Genomic DNA, 15590 nt, shown 5'->3' on the forward strand with positions numbered 1-15590 from the left:
TCGAAAATTCAGAAGTTATAACTTTCCTTGATAAATAAGGTCTTGGGATGTTAATACGTTTTCTGTAGATGCCAATGAAGGATGTTAACTAAACACTTGAACCTTAAATAACAAATAAAACAACATTTCAGTCAAAAGACAGGAAATCTGTATAATGCAATGTATTCAAACTACTACCGTTCATCTAATGGACAATATTAGATTTTTGTAGCTGAGAAACATTATATGTGATCTCAGGACAGGCTATACTTCTGCAGAACTCACTAAGATGAGTATTATTGGTGTTAGTAAGATGAGGGAACAATATGTCGCACTGCTGCACACCAGTGTTGTACCCTCCTTGATGATGACAGTTAAAGTCTGATGATGGCCTTGTAGGCTGAAGACAAATTGTCTGGCAGCCACTAGAGGACACTACTGCACACTAAATGTATTTCTCTTGAAATATCCCTATCGTTGAGGCTTACTGAGATGTTTGGACGTGCATAGGCACTGCTGTCATGGTCACTATGAGCTATATGCGTAAATCAGATTTTCCACTTGTGTGTCGATTTATTGAATGATTTACTTGTGTAAGTGACTTTTCAGTCACTTTTCTGAATTATAGGCTGTTGGCGAATTTGAGAGTGCATTACTCTTTGTTTCTGGTGTCAACAATGAGACAGGTTCAGTGTGCATCAGCCTGCTGCAAATGTTGCGGAGTTAGAGAAAGGTGCTGCATGGATGTGTGGTTAGGAGTCCGCAATGGTCTGATGTGTGTACTGAGTAGGGCTGTCTGTATTGTAGTAGTACATGATCACCAAAAAAAAAAAAAAAAAAATTAAGAACTGCCACGACAGTTGTTTTGTCAAATCTACAAAATGAATGTGGACTGTGTTCCACATGGGTTGATTTATGTGTTAACTTGCGACTTCCACAGACCTTTCCAGAACCTGGCAATGTAGGAGCCTACCAACAAAGTTTGTGAGTTCCGTCCCTACGATCCCACACATCAAGCCAGGGATTTCAATTCTTCCGAGCCAGAATTAGGTTCTAAAATGCTCTTTCGATTCATACATTATTTTTAGTTCAAATGATTCAAATGGCTCTGAGCACTATGCGACTTAACTTCTGAGGTCATCAGTCGCCTATAACTTAGAACTAATTAAAACTAACTAACCTAAGGACATCACACACATCCATGCCCGAGGCAGGATTCGAACCTGCGACCGTAGTGGTCGCTCGGTTCCAGAATGTAGCGCCTAGAACTGCACGGCCCCTCTGGCCAGCCATTATTTTTAGTCAGGTATATAATAGTATTTCCCAATCATCACCTAACCTGGGATTTCAGATAGCGTCATCCACTCAATTACTTGATCTTTATTGAAACAAATAGTCCTTTTCTCTAAGTAAACAAATGTTATTGTAAAGAAAGCCATTGTCTCTTCCTCAAACTTCCAAATCAAATTAATTGTTTTTTGGTTACAGTTCCCATTCTTTAATTCGCTCAAATTCACCTTGGTTTGCATGCCAATAAAATTAGCGGTATTCCTTTCATTCAGACATCTTTGGGTGTCGATTACTATATTTGTTATTTTAACTATCAAGACTTTATTCTTCTCCACTCTTTTTATATTTTTTCAAACAGAGCTAAGTTTAAATGCAGAAGTAAATTTTACTGATTGGACTAATGAAAACATGTTAAATTATTTTAGGTGGCATGTCTTCGGGGTCCAAAAATTGTTTAATGGAATCCAGAGCTTACGAATTCTGTCAACTGGGGGCATTAACGATAGCTATCTTATTTTTGAGTGTGATAGTAGTCTGACAACTGACATCAATGGGATTCTTTTCAACTTCTCTGTCCTTATCGTATATATTGAAAAATAATTACATATTTTCATGGTGATTATTTCAACGTCGACAGTTAAGACTACAACAGCGCTTGATATAGTATCGTCGAGAATATGGGCACGGATTCCAACTTCTTCCACGTGTTTTCCTATTTCTTCATTAATTTGGCGAAACACATTCCTCTGGTCGCGTTTTTGAAGCCTTCTGAAGTTGATATTGGTATTGTCCCCACAAAACGCGATTAATTTATCTAATGGAATCTACAGTTGTCTTAATGTGTCTAGACAAAATGCTGTTCTTTCCGATGTTTCGTTATTCAGCAAAACAAACTTCATCAGCTTCTGTTGGATTCCTACAGTTTCAGTAAAGTGTCGAACAACTGGAGGAAACATCTTTCCAGCCTTGTAGTTTGCTGCGTCAGTGCCTATGTTGTAAAATGAAACTTCTTGTATTTGCTTTATGCACTCGGGAACAGAGTGTAGCGCGAGAATATATTCAACAACCGCTGTTCCTTTGGTCCTGGCTGTAAACTGCTTTGTAGCGACTTTGGAGTCAGGATACGTTGCGACATTTAGATTTACGGAACTGAAGGACTGATGATGCTTGACAACTGTATAAGCTGTTGTCAGTTCTGCAGCAGCAAAGAACAATTATTCCTCGAATCTTCTTTAATCGTGAATGTAGAAACAGGCTTTGATGTCGACGCTGCCACGGATCTATTTGTACGAGCCTTCATAGAAACGTGATGCCTCACATCTGCCTTATTTTCATACGTTAATGAGATGAATCAGTTATGAATATCATACAGCATTTCCTAATCCGTATGTCCTATCATGACAAAAGACCATTCTTATGGTAATCGTTCAAAAACTGACATTTTCACTTTATATCCTTTGCCATTTTCGTAAGTTTTGATGAGACAAGTTTATTAGTCGGTAATCAGTCGCCATTAACACTTGAGTCATCGAAGTATACGTCACCATACACTTCACGCCCTATATACCCGCGGTAAACACTTAAAACATTATTAACTTGCACTCGTTGTTCGTATTACGTTTAGAAAGAGTTGGCTTATCACATCGCTATACAAATGGGAACTGCTCGATTCTTCCGCGTGAAGCTGCTTAAGTGGTTCCAGCCACTTACTACTGGAGAGGTCTGGTATTTCCCGAATGATGGCACTAGATCTAGAACGTGCCTGCATAGCCAACAGAGGACACGCAACATGTAACGCCATGTGTGAGACAACCTTGTCAACATAAACTTGTTGACATAAATAAAACTAACTGAGGTTGCATTTACATTTTGCACAAACAGATGGCGCTGCTTAAGTACATGAGACAAGCTAGTAACAGTATTTTGCAAAATCAGGACTAAATTGAGTCTTGTTGGGATGTTGGAACAAAAAGATCCATAACGATGACTGTTCTGATACATCAGGATGGATGCCAACTCTATACACAGCAGGAAGATAATAGTGGGGGAGTTTGCAATGTGGCGATGCGCGCCGAAGCGACAGACAATGTGTAATCTCTGGATGCGTTCGATGCTGACTGCAGCAGTTACATGGTGAATCTGTTCACGAAATACGTAGCAGCGACTCGTAAGAAACCGCAAGCGCAAAGTTGAATAATTATGTAGGAAAAATAGGCTATGGTTCAAATGGTTCAAATGGCTCTGAGCACTATGGGACTTAACATCTGAGGTCATCAGTCCCCTAGAACTTAGAACTACTTAAACCTAACTAACCTAAGGGCATCACACACACCCATGCCAGAGGCAGGATTCGAACCTGCGACCGTAGCAGTCGCGCAATAGACTATGGATTTTAAAATTTGTAGAAAGATAGTTGCCAAGTATTACTTTAAGTGAATCGAACGGAGAGATATAGAATGGCTTGTCACAAAATAAGAAAATGCGGCGCCTGGTTGGCTTTGTGGATTCTGTTGTTAATAGGCTTGTTAACAACGTAGCAGGTGACACTTCCAGAACAGAAAAGTAATTCTAGGATTCGGATAAGATTGACTGTAATTAATACCTTCAGTGGCTTCAGTGTTCAACAGTACAGTGAAAGCCCTGCAGTATGTATTACACATTCCTCGCTCAGAAAAATTAGCCTATGTTCAAGTGAGAAATTTTCATCACTTTCGCCTGTAATTACAATACTATGTCAGGTAAGAACGAGTGCATTTTACGCTTTTCGTCTGGTCATCTAAGAAGCGTGCGGTAGTGCTAGAGTTTCTCCGAATATTACTTCATACTCTTTAAAAAATTAAATGATATTCGAAGCTATAATGTCTCTATGCTCGTCCATTTTTATATCTGAACTGCGACTGCTCACATCATTGCAGGTTAGTTCGACTGCTGGCTGGCCAATGCTGCCCAAGTTTAAGGCGCCGGTAAAGCTGTTATCCCGCATTATCACTCAGTCTATGTGTGTGTTACACAGCATAAAACGTATCCTTATGATCGTACTTGACTGTACTGTCACAGCTTGGCTTCCGCTCCATGTGAAACGAAATCCAATGAGATTCAAGCAAACGCGGAAGTGTACATGGCGTAATGTTTACATCGGGTTTATTCTTATGATGAACAGAGTATAGAAGTATTGGTCCGATCGTTGCACTAACACTTAAAGATGGAGTTGAAAGGAGAGTGTCCCACAATGGGTTTTACATTTTCGATCTTTAATACCTGGAGGTCCGCCGCTCGCGGTAGCGCTCTCGCTTCCCGGGCACCGGGTCCCGGGTTCGATTCCGGCTGGGTCACTGAGTCGCACCTGCCCCGAGATGACTGGGTGTTGTGTCGTTTTCATCATCATCATCATCATCATTCATCAACATTACGGTCGGAGGAAGCCAATGGCATACCTTGAGACAAACTGGTAATAGATAATCTGACCCGACTGTAATTATATAACTTGTGTGTTTCGCCATTCTTTTATTTTATTTTCAGTTGACAGCAACTACACGTAAATAACAAGATGGCTGAAAACTAGACCTTCGACCAAAGAAAGGGGATTTTAAAGTGCTATTGGAAATGGGAAACATAAAAGTGCAACCGACTGCGGGAAGAATTTGATATTGGGCCACCGTTTAACGAAATTACGCGACAAATGTGATACGGAAGGAACTTTGCTTGGCCTGAAAAAGAGACTGTGTCGCAGGAAGAAATCAGTAGCGGACGAAAGAGGTGTGAGCACAGAGGTATAAGCTTCACCAATGTCGCCAAGGAAGTCCACAGGGCGAGCTGCGCGTGAAATCAGGTGCCAGCAAATCAAGACTTCGCCCCATTTTATAGCAAGCGAATTAGAAACCCTACATTTCCAGTTTGCTTCACGCGATGAATGACGACGACCAGGATTGGCACCTCGAACTTTGTGAATGGATATACAATAGTGAACAGTTGACAGATGTTATTGTTTGATCTGATAAGGCTATGCTTAAACTCAATGGACCCATCGATCGCCCTAACTGTGTGTACTGTGACAAAGAGATAATCCTCATGCCACTGATGTATGAAATGTTAATGTTCCTGGGTTACCAGTGTGGTCTGGAGTGGTGTGCCTGTCTCTAAAGGACTTATAGCACCTTTCTTTTTGCAGGAGCAGTGACCTTACAATGTTGCAGGAACGATTTGTATCAGCTGTTCACCAAATGTACTGAGATAATTCTTTTTCAACAAGACAGTGCACCGTCACATTACCATCGTGATGTATGGTTATTCCTGGTTGAAACATTTCTTGAGAAGTGGATAGGCCGACGAGAAAGTGCCGAACATCCAGCCAGGCTTCCCGAGCACGCGCCTTGAGACTTCTTTCTGTGAGGAACTATGACGGACACTGCCTTCGCCACAAAGCCACGTACGCTGGATGACACTAGAGAAGCGATTGTGACTGCCTGTCCATTAAATGGCAACTACTACGCATCTGTATGGAGCTGGTATCTGTACAGATATCATTGGTGATCTTGCACTCTCGATGAATGAAATTATAATGAAATCTAGACCTTTTAGCTGCTTACAGGCTTTGATAAATATCAATGGGGACAGTTAAATAATGTTTGCACCGACCGGGACTCGAACCCGGGACCGCATGCTTACATGGCAGACGCTTTATCCGACTGATCCATCTAGGGCACAGAGGATAGTGCGACTGCAGGAACTTATCGCTGGCAAGCTCCCCGTGAGACTCACACTTCCAACTTACTGTCCACACACTACATTTGTAGTGCCTCTGGACACTATACTCATTACTCGCGGCGGTCAATCTACCCATTCTCGTAAGAGTTCGGGCAGTGTGAGTGCATCCGCACTGAAGAAGATCATTGGCCAGTAAGCCTTAGCTGTATGAAGATGATATCTGTTCTTTCAGACGTTACGAAGTCGAAGCCGATAAACGATCGTGCTGTCGTCGATATTTTGTTTGACGTCAAAATGACGTCATGTATGCAGGAAGTAGTGTGAGACGACTGTTATCCTCAGAGTTTTCTTTTATCTAACGTCATTGTATCTTCAACTTTCGAAAATAAAAAGAAATTTCCATAAGACCCAGAACTAAGTCCGATTATTTATGAGCATAAATAATGACGCCACATAATTTGTGACCCTCTCAAAAACTTTCGTAGCTTTCGGTGCCGTAGGCGACCAGCAGCTAAATACGCACGGAGAAAATGAGTGACAGCAGCAAGATACTCCATGAAGTCATTGAGTAATGAGTGCTATCGACAGGTGATGTCAAATTGATCGCATATTTTTAGATTTCCAGAACGGTTTCGACACCGTTCCTCACAAGCGTCTTCTAACTAAAGTGCGTGCCTGTTGAATATCGCCTCAGTTGTGCGACTGGATTCGTGGTTCCCTGTCAGAAAGGTCGCAGTTCGTAGTAATAGACGGAAAGTCGTCGAGTACCACAGAAGTAATATCCGGCGTTCCCCAAGGAAGTGTTATAAGCCCTCTATTGTTCCTTATCTACATTAACAACATAAGAGAGAATCTGAGTAGCACTCTTCGATTGTTTGCAGACGATGCTGTCATTTACTGTCTTCTAAAGTCATCAAACGACCAAAACGAATTGAAAAATGATTTAGATAAGATATGTGTATGGTGCGAAAAGTGGCAATTGACCCTGAATAAAGAAAAGTGTGAAGTTATTCACATGAGTACCAAAAGTAATCCGCTAAATTTCGATTACTCGATAAGTCACACAAATCTGAAGACTGTAAATTCAACTAAATATTTAGGGATTACAGTTACAAATAACCTAAATTGGAACGATCATATAGATAATGTTGTAGGTAGGGCAAACCAAAGACTGCGATGAACTGGCAGAAGGTGCAACACGTTTACTAAAGAGACTGCTTAGAGCATGCTTGTCCGCCCCATCCTGGAGTATAGCTGTGCGGCGTGGGATCCGCCACAGGAGGGACTGACGGATGACATCGAAAAAATTCAAAGAAGGGCAGCTAGTTTTGTATTACCGCGAAATAGGGGAGATAGTACCACTGACACGATACGTGAGGTGGCAATCATTTTAAAAAAGGAGTTTTTCGTTTAGACGGCATGTTCTCATAAAATTTCAATCATCAGTTTTCTCCTCCGACTGCGAAAACATTCTGTTGGCAACCACCTACATAGGGGGAAATGATCGTCACGCTGAAAAAAGATAAATCAGACCTCGCACAGAAAAATTTTAGTGCTCGTTTTTCCCAAACGCCGTTCGAGAGTGGAACGGTAGAGAGACAACTTGAAGGTGGTGCCCTCTGCCAGGCACTTTATTGCGAATAGCAGAGTAACCGCGTGGATGTAGATACAGATTGATGACATTAACGAACTTCAGAATGACATAAAAGCTTTGGAGCTTGAAATTCTGATACATTCTGGCATGAAGTCCATACAGGACAACAAAAGCCGCGTTAACTCTCCAATGTCCACACATCGCAGCACAGCTGTCCAGGTGGCGCACGGTATTAGGCCAGGCTTCAGCCGTCTTCACACGGGACGAGGCACCTAACGTTGACGATGACGCTGACGAGACATCCGACATCCGACCTCACAAAGGACAGCACTCCGCCGCCCGGGACGAGCTGGTTAACGTGATCTGTGCCCTCAGCGCTCTTCAGCGGTCATTTTCGGCTTTATTTGGCTCGCAAACCACACTCTATACGAAAAAGAACGAGCGTAAAATAGCTGTTAGTTAATGTCGAAGATGAAATGGAAAAATCCAGAAGGAGATTCATGACTCGTCGATGGCTTGAACAAAGAATTTCTGGTAGAAGAACACTACATAATATTCTAAAACGGTCTGAGACACATATCTGTAGTAGTAGTTATTCGTTAACTCAATTGAAATTTCATCCAGTTTTCGATTTTAAAGTGAATATAGTTAAGTTATAACGGCCAATGTCAGTTTGCGCAAGCATAAATCCATATTCTCGATATTGCATTGTGTGCTGACACTGAAATGACGCACTGCATCACATAGATTTCAAGATCGAGGTTAGTTTCGTATCTTCATTCGAATGAAGAAACGAGGTTTTGGCAGCAGCTCATCATCAGCAAAAAAGGTATTTACCAGCAAGATACAAACATGAGCGAGTCCATAAACACAGAGACACGTACATATAAATTACTGGCCATTAAAATTGCTACACCAAGAAGAAACAAAGATGATAAACATATATTCATTGGACAAATATATTATACTACAACTGACATGTGATTACATTTTCACGCAATTTGGGTGCATCGATCCTGACAAATCAGTACTCAGAACAACCACCTCTGGCGGTAATAACGGCCTTGATACGCCTGGGCATTGAGTCAAACAGAGCTTGGACGGCGTCTACAGGTACAGCTGCCCATGCAGCATCAACACGATACCACAGTTCACCAAGAGCAATGACTGGCGTATTGTGACGGGCCAGTTGTTCGGCCACCATTCACCAGACGTTTTCAGTTGGTGAGAGATCTGGAGAATGTGCTGGCCAGGGCAGCAGTCGAACATTTTCTGTATCCAGAAAGGCCCGTACAGGACCTGCAACATGTGGTCATGCATTATCCTGATGAAATGTAGGGTTTCGCAGGGATCGAGTGAAGGGTAGAGCCACGGGTCGTAACACATCTGAAATGTGTATCATGATGCTGTAAACAGAACCTGGATTCATCCGAAAAAATGACGTTTTGCCATTCGTGTACCCAGGTTCGTCGTTGAGTACACCTCCCAGGCGCTCCTGTCGGTGATGCAGCGTTAAGGGTAACCGCAGTCATGGTCTCCGAGCTGATAGTCCCTGCTGCAAACGTCGTCAAACTGTTCATGCAGATGGTTGTTGTCTTGCAAACGTCCCCATCTGTTGACTCAGGGATCGAGACGTGGCTGCACGATCTGTTACAGCCATGCGGATAAGATGAATATCATCTCGACTGCTAGTGATACGAGGGCGTTGGGATCTATCACGGTATTCCGTATTACCATCCTGAATCCACCGATTCCATATTCTGCTATCAGTCATTGGATCTCGACCAACGCGAGCAGCAATATCGCGATACGATAAACCGCAATCGCGATGGGCTACAATTTGACCTTTATCAAAGTCGGAAACGTGATGGTACGCATTTCTCCTCCTCACACGAGGCATCACAAGAACGTTTCACCAGGCAACGCAGGTCAACTGCTGTTTGTGTATGAGAAATCGGTTGGAAACTTTCCTCATGTCAGCACGATGTAGGTGTCGCCACCGGCGCCAACCTTGTGTGAATGCTTCCTGTCGGTTAAATTTCGCGTCTGTAGCACGTCATCTTCGTGGTGTAGCAATATTAATGCCCAGTAGTGCATATTACAGAAAGTTTCGTAACAGCAAAAACTTCCAGTGTGTAAATTGTTTACTTTCACACGTAGCCTGGCAGTCACGATAAAATGTCTGGGCACTGGGCAACATTCCAGACGTTGACCTTTGCGACAAGATTTGCACCTAATACATTATTTATGATAAACTACATCGACTACTGAGATAATAAATCTATGAAATGCATAAGAAAGACCCAGTATCTAAGGCAAGAAACAGAAAAATAATATACAACATCAAAAAAAGATTTGCATCACCCCTGTTCCCAGAACTCCTGTACACAGACATTGACTGTGGATATTGTATCACAGCCATAGTCCCTTTGATTGTTCACTGATGTCACTAAACCCGCCCAAAGATGTAAACAACCATGCCTATTAGACGGAGAGGGTCCAACAACCGATCAGTTCCAGGCATTCCAACACGAAGGAGGTACACGGATCATGTTGTCTGTAGTTCAACCATGCCTATATGGTCAATACCGCGGTTAGATTGCGTCCACATTGTTACTTTGTGCCAGGAAGGGCTCTTGACAACGGATGTGTCCAGGCATCTCGGAGTGAACCAAAGCGATGTTGTTTGGACATGGAGGAGATACAGAGAGACAGGAACCGTCGATGTCATGCCTCGCTCAAGCTGCCCATGTCTACTACTGCAGTGGGTGACAGCTACCTACGGATTATGATTCGGAGGAACGCTGACAGCAACGCCATCATGTTGAATAATGCTTTCGTGCAGCCACAGGACGTCATGTTGTGCATAATAAGCTGCATGACGCGCAACTTCACTCCCGACCTTCCATTGCGAGGTCTATCTTTGCAACCACGACACCATGCAGCATGGTACAGATAAGCCCAACAACATGCCGAATGGACTGCTCAGGATTGGCGTCATGTTCTCTTCAGCGATAAGTGTTGCATATGCCTTCAACCAGGCAATCGTCGGAGATGCGTTTGGAGGCAACCCGGTCAAGCTGAACGCCTTAGACACACTGTCCAGCGACTGCAGCAAGGTGGAGGTTCCCTATTGTTTTGTGGTGGCATTATGTGGGGCCGACGTATGCCGCTAGTGGTCATGGAAGGTGCCATAACGGCTGTACCATACGTGAATGCATATTGGCGAGGCATTTGTCTTTGTGGACGATTATTCGCGTCCTCATCGTGCACATCTTGTGAATGGCTACCTTCAGGATAACGGCATCGCTCGACTAGAGTGGCCAGCATGTTCTACAGACATGAAACCTATCGAACATGGCAGGGATAGATTGAAAAGGGCTGTTTATGAAGGACTTACTCACCAAGCACTCTGAGGGATCTACAACGATTCGCCGTTGAGGAGTAGGACAATCTGGACCAACAATGCCTTCATGAACTTGTGGATAGTATGCCACGACGAATACAGGCATGCATCAATGCAAGAGGACGTGCTACTGGGTATTAGAGGTACCAGTGTGTACAGCAATCTGGACCACCACCTCTGAAGGTCTCGCTGCATGGTGGTACAACATGCAATGCGTGGTTTTCATGAGCAATAAAAAGGGCGGAAATGATGTTTATGTTGATCTCTATTCCAATTTTCTCTACAGGTTCTGGAACTCTCGGAACCGAGGTGATGCAAAACTTTTTTTGATAAATGTATATGGAATAGGCCTCTGTATATGGAACAGACTACTCTGAAGCGCCAAAGAAACTGGTGTAAGCATGCGTATTCAAATATAGTGATATTTAAACAGGCAGAATACGGCGCTGGCGTCGGCAACGCCTATATAAGACAAGAACTGTCTGGCGCAGTTGTTAGATTAGTTACTGCTGCAACTAATGTGTGTGAATTCCTAAGGGACAAAACTGCTGAGTTCATCGGTCCCTAGACTTATACAATGATTAAACTAACTTATGCTAAGAACACCACACATGCCCGAGGGGGGACTCGAACCTCTGACGGGACGGGACGGGCCGCGCAATCCATGACATGACGCCTCTAACCGTGCAGCCATTCGCTGTGACACTGCTGCTACTATGGCAGATTATCACGATTTAAGTGAGTTTGAACGTGATGTTATAGTCGGCGCACGAGAGATGGGACACAGCATCTCCGAGGTAGCGATCAGAAAGGTATTTTCTCGTACGACAGTTCCTGCAAGAACGGTACCAATGACGACTGAAAAGAATCGTTCAAAGTGACAGAAGTGCAACCCTTCCGCAAACTGCTGCAGATTTCAATGCTGGGCCATCAACAAGTGTCAGCGTGCAAACCATTCAACGAAACATCATCGATATGGGCTTTTGGAGTTGAAGGACCACTTGCGTATCCTCTGATGACTGCACAACAGAAAGCTTTACGCCTCGCCTGGGCCCGTCAACACCGACATTGGACTGTTGATGACTTAAAACATGTTGGTTGGTCGCACGAGTCTAGTTTCAAATTGTATCGAGGGGATGAACGGGTATGGGACAACCTCATGAATCCATGAACCCTGCATGTTAGCAGCGGACTGTTCAAGCTGGTGGAGCCTCTGTAATGGCGTGGGGCGTGTGCAGTTGGAGTGATATGAACCCTTGATACATCTACATATCACTCTGAAAGGTGACACGTATGTAAGCATCCTGTCTGGTCACATGCATCCATTCACGTCCAATGAGGATTCCGACGGGCAATTCCCGCAGGGCAATGCGACACCCCAAATGTCCGGTATTGCAGCACAGTGGTTCCAGGAACATTCTCCTGAGTTTAAACACTTCCGCTGGCCACCAGACTCCCCAGACATGAAAATTATTTAGCATTTCTGGGATGCCTTGGAACGTGCTGTTCAGAAGAGATCTCTACCCGCTCGTACTCCTAAGGATTTATGGGCAGCCCTGCAGGATTCACGGTGTCAGTTCCCTCCAGCACTACTTCAGAAATTAGTCGAGCTCATGCCATGTTGTGTTGCGGCACTTCTGTGTGCTCGTGGCGGCCCTACACGATATTAGGCAGGTGTACCAGCTCCTTTGGCTGTTCAGTGTATGTAAAGATAGTAACTACAAATGTCATTGTTTGAGATTTAATATACAGGGTGTTTCAAAGTGAACATACCGGTTTTAAGGCGTTTTAGCATTTATTACGTTCAACTTACAGTTGTAAATAATAAAACAAATTGAGGGGCAACTCAAAGAGTTTTGTTTGTATACCTGTGCGCAATGGGAAGAGTATGGAATGACAAAGAGTAACTGAAAAACGTGTTGAACAAGTGTGAGTCTATCACCCCACAGAAAGTTTATGGGCCTTTCTTTCTCGATGAATCAACTGTAACTGATGTTTCTTATCGTGATGTGCTATACAGGTATGGCCCGTGCCTCAATGGGAAGAAGCTGAACAACACATCTTTACTTGGGAGCAAGATGGTGCACCACCTAACTGGCATAATTCAGTACATGACTGGTTAAACGACATTGTATCCGACCGGTGGATTGGGAGCAAGGGGCTGGTTGACACAGCATTTTATCCACGACCTCCACGTTCACACACGATCTGACGCGGTCATGTGTATGTGCCTCCGATACTACCTCATCTATCCGACTTTAGAAACAGTGTTATTGCAACAGTTACTCCTGACACATTGATCAAGCTTTCAGAACAACTCGCCAATCGACTCTATATCTGATCGATGTTCACACTGAATAATTGTAAGAAAAACTATGTTCTCTTTCATTTGGTGTATTATTTATATATGTAAGGGTGAATATAATATGTACTACGAAGCCTTAAAACCCATATATTCATTTTGAAACACCCTGTATTAATTTTACCAAACAGATGCCCTTCTGATGACCATTGTGCTGCAGTCTTGAAATAGTATACTTTCGTAGCACACAAGTTATACAAATTAAAACATCAACTATAGGACGCCGTTATCTATCGATATGTCGTTTCCTGTCATTTAATTGTAGCAAGTTGTAGCTAAAACGGCGCGTTTTCGAGAGATCCTCAATTTGCTGATGCTCTGAAGCAGCTTATGTTCGTACCACGTACTCTACAAGAAAGAAAACCCACCAGATACAATGTTTAAAACCATACAATATGTCGCCCAGATACTAGAATACATGGTAGGAATCACGAGGTGAATGCCCGATAGCCAGCCGCGCCGCTGACGTCAGAGTGAACCCAGCCAACGCTCAGTAGCCAGTAATTGCCATTAATAATTGTGCTGCAATGCGTTTACCAGCCAATATAAGGTTGTCTGCCGCAGTGTTAATTGTTATTAGTGACAGTCGACTGAGTTCCGAGTTACATCATCATTATTACTATATTGAGAGACTCTCTAAGAGGAAGTTTTTAATCGAAAAATAATGATTTGCTGCACGATCGCCAGTTGTACTGACCACTGCAAAATGGTTCAAATGGCTCTGAGCACTATGGGACTGAACTGCTGTGGTCATTAGTCCCCTAGAACTTAGAACTACTTAAACCTAACTAACCTAACGACATCACACACACCCATGCCCGAGGCAGGATTCGAACCTGCGACCGTAGCAGCAGTGCGGCTCCGGACTGGAGCGCCTAGAACCGCAAGGCCACCGCGGCCGGCTGACCACAGCAGACAATGAAGTTAGGAATAAACTTTCATATATTTCAAAGAGACGAAACAAAACGGATAAATGCATGTAAACGTGCAGATTCGTTCTGTGTTGAAAATGTTCATGCTTGCTCAATACATTTAACTGATTCGGATTATGGAAGGGTTTGAACAGTGAACTGTCGAATATTCCAACGAAATGCAAGCTGAAAACTGAAGCTGTTCCAGCTCTAAATCTACCATCCTCCAGTGCTGATTTAGGACGTAGTATTAAGCCTAATAATGAGAGAAATATTCGTGCTCAAAAACGAAGCTACCATACAGAAGTAGAAGATATTTTACAGGTAAATATATCACCAGCTACTAGACAAAAGGCTACCCATGATAATAAACACTGCTGTCAATGTGATGATCTGTGGTTACGCCAACAATTAAAAATTATGGAAATGCATATAAAGACCTTCGGCAAAAGTATGCAGATTTATTGGATTTTCTCCCTCGATGTAATGCCGAGTGATTGAAAGTAGAACATGAGTTATTGAATGGAGAAGATGTTCAAAAGGTGATTCAGGGCTCTGTTTCTGATTGTCAACAATAAGTGGTATGAAAGGACTGACTGAGCATTTGAAGATACTGCAAAGGTTGCGACTTTACATTGCCTACCTTATAGAGCGTTATCTTTTGTCTGGGACACATTGAAATCTCCTCTTCCCAGTCTTTAGAAAGAAGACAGGCAATTCAGCGTTTTCTCCCTCGATGTAATGCCGAGTGATTGAAAGTAGAACATGAGTTATTGAATGGAGAACATGTTCAAAAGGTGATTCAGGGCTCTGTTTCTGATTGTCAACAATAAGTGGTATGAAAGGACTGACTGAGCATTTGAAGATACTGCAAAGGTTGCGATTTTACATTGCCTACCTTATAGAGCGTTATCTTTTGTCTGGGACACATTGAAATCTCCTCTTCCCAGTCTTTAGAAAGAAGACAGGCAATTCAGCGTTCCACCAGATTTCATTGTCTTAAACCTTGCCGATGTTAAGACTCAGTCAGACATTAACAAAATTAAAAAAAAAAAAAGACATAGTTCGGAGGCTTTACACTAGCATTTCACCGACCAAAGGAACACAGTTCAACTAATATAAAGCTTAATAGCAATAGTAATAACGCAATAAAACCATGAGGATCTGGATTACATTCACGCCAGTATATGAGTTAAGCAAGTTTTCGCCATGGGTCTATAAGCTTCAATGCAGTGCGATATGGCGAGAGGGTTCAGGGTGACATCACAGCCGTCAGCCCACCTGCGTCTGACCCCTAACGTGTATTGTAGTATCCGTGATACAGCGGGCCTCTTTTCTGCTTGT

At 43.1% G+C, this 15590-nt stretch overlaps 1 protein-coding gene across 3 annotated transcripts in view; it reads right to left on the minus strand.

The window, feature by feature from the left end:
• LOC126425291 (zinc finger protein 501-like) overlaps positions 1-15590 on the minus strand; it is a 438372-nt gene that overhangs the window by 50509 nt on the left and 372273 nt on the right. The gene's annotated exons all lie outside the window — the stretch shown is intronic.

The sequence above is a fragment of the Schistocerca serialis genome, chromosome 10, assembly GCF_023864345.2.
Source record: "Schistocerca serialis cubense isolate TAMUIC-IGC-003099 chromosome 10, iqSchSeri2.2, whole genome shotgun sequence".
NCBI lineage: Eukaryota > Metazoa > Arthropoda > Insecta > Orthoptera > Acrididae > Schistocerca > Schistocerca serialis.